The 1,924-nt window shown below is 42.9% G+C and overlaps 1 non-coding gene across 1 annotated transcript; it reads left to right on the top strand.

Annotated features, from left to right (window-relative positions):
- The first annotated feature begins 822 nt into the window (after positions 1-822).
- On the top strand, positions 823-929 carry LOC120272923. Its single transcript, XR_005540455.1, has one exon. It is a non-coding gene; the product is annotated as a small nucleolar RNA R71 (small nucleolar RNA).
- Positions 930-1,924: the final 995 nt, after the last annotated feature.

Here is a 1,924-nt window from a genome sequence, read left to right as displayed (position 1 = left end):
GTTTTTTGAACAAACTCAGGAATTTCTTATACTGTTCATTCCCTTGGTCATTCTTCAATCTAGAGGGATAAGTGATTCTCGGCTTGAAAGGTGGGTTTGCCACCTGCTTCTCTTTGCTTGTTCCCTCTTCAACCTCTATAACCTCGCGTGTGTGTTCTTTTTGCTTCTCATCTGTAAGCCTACCTTCAACCTCACGACCACTTCTCAAAGTGATGGCCTTCACATGCTATCTAGGGTTGGTCTCGGTATTGCACAGTAAGCTTCCATGTGGCCTTTCTGAGAGAGACTTCGCAATCTGCCCCACCTGATTTTCAAGGTTATGCAAAGAGGCGATGTGATTGCGAAGTGTAGCCTCAACTGATTCAAACCTTGTATTTGAAGATTGCACAAATCAAGTCAAGGCCTTCTCCAAATCATTCATTCGGGTTTCCAAACCTGAAACTCTATTTTCCACGTTCAGGGCTTGTTGTTGGAAACCCGGTGGCCCCATGGCCTTTTGTGGACCTTGGTTGCTCCACGAGAAATTGGGATGATTCTTCCAGCCAGGATTGTAGGTATTGCTATATAGGTTTCCTTGAGTCCTCATGCCATTACCTACAAAATCGACGTTCTCAACCGAAGATGCATCACCAATAGAGGCCGCCCACCTTTTCCTTCTCTCTGGCATTCCATTGGTAGCTATTTAAACCTATTTCTTCAATAAGTTGATGGGCCTCATCGGGGATCTTTCTACCTGAGGTACCTCCTGCTGCCGCATCCAAGAGTTGTCTTATACTCGGATTCAACCCGTTGTAAAAAGTCTGAACAATCATCCACTCCGGGAATCCGTGTTGTGGGCAATTTCTCAGGTGCTCCTTGAACCTTTCCCATGTCTCGAATAGAGACTCCAATTCTAACTATACAAAGGATGAGATCTCATTCCTAAGCTTTGCAGATTTTCCAGGAGGGAAATAACGGGCTAGAAAAGCTTCTATTATCTCCTCCCATGTAGTAATCGAAGCTCTAGGTAATGAGTGTAGCCACTGCCTTGTTCTTCCTTTTAGGGAAAATGCGAACGGTCTCAACTTGATGGCATCATCTGTCACCCCGTTTATATTGAGCATATCACACACCTCGAGAAAGTTCTCCATGTGACTGTTTGGATCCTCATCAGCCAAACCATTGAACTGTGTGGACTGCTGCAATATGTGGATGAATGCCCGCTTAAGCTCGAAATTCTGAGCTGTAATTGGGGGTCGCACAATACTCGATTGTGTGCCCAAAATTGAGGGTCTAGCATAATCAGAGAGTGTCCTCTGCTGCTTATTCTGTTCTGCCATATTATCTGACCATTCAACTTCCAAATCAGCTAGATTAGATTGTTCTTCCACAGGTCCTTTCCCTTTTCTTCTAAGTGTTCTTTCAAGCTCGGGGTCTCCTTCAAACAATATTGAGGGGTTCCATTGGGTCATCAACCTGAAGCTGCACAAAGGAAAGAAAACAAATCAGAACGATGATAGAAAAGAAAATGTGAAATAGAATAGATAAAAGAATAGATAAGGAAACAAAAGTGCAAAGTATCTCTAAACGCCTTTTCCCCGGCAACGGCGCCAAAAACTTGACAAGGCTCCCCGCAAGTGCACAGAGTTGTCGAAGTAATAAATCCCAGGTGAGTGGGGTATCGTATTCACAGGGAAAAAGGAATAAAAATACTTAATTTGCTTCTTAACTATATGAAAGATGAATAGTGATATGTGTGATAAGATTCAATTCTCAAAAGTAAAACAACCCGAAAGAGAGCAAAAGTAAAGTAGAAGGTAAGGCAATCAATAAAGATGGGGTACTCGGGTATTGATCTGCCTAGGAAAATTGTTTCAAGTCCAAGAACTGTCTATTATGCTTCCTATCTAATGCAATGGTGAGTCAGGGACATCCTTTAATGCAT

Source organism: Dioscorea cayenensis, chromosome 11, assembly GCF_009730915.1.
Source record: "Dioscorea cayenensis subsp. rotundata cultivar TDr96_F1 chromosome 11, TDr96_F1_v2_PseudoChromosome.rev07_lg8_w22 25.fasta, whole genome shotgun sequence".
Classification (NCBI taxonomy): Eukaryota; Viridiplantae; Streptophyta; class Magnoliopsida; order Dioscoreales; family Dioscoreaceae; genus Dioscorea; species Dioscorea cayenensis.
Note: the sequence above shows the minus strand (reverse complement) of the source record. Positions and strands in the feature narration are given on the sequence as shown.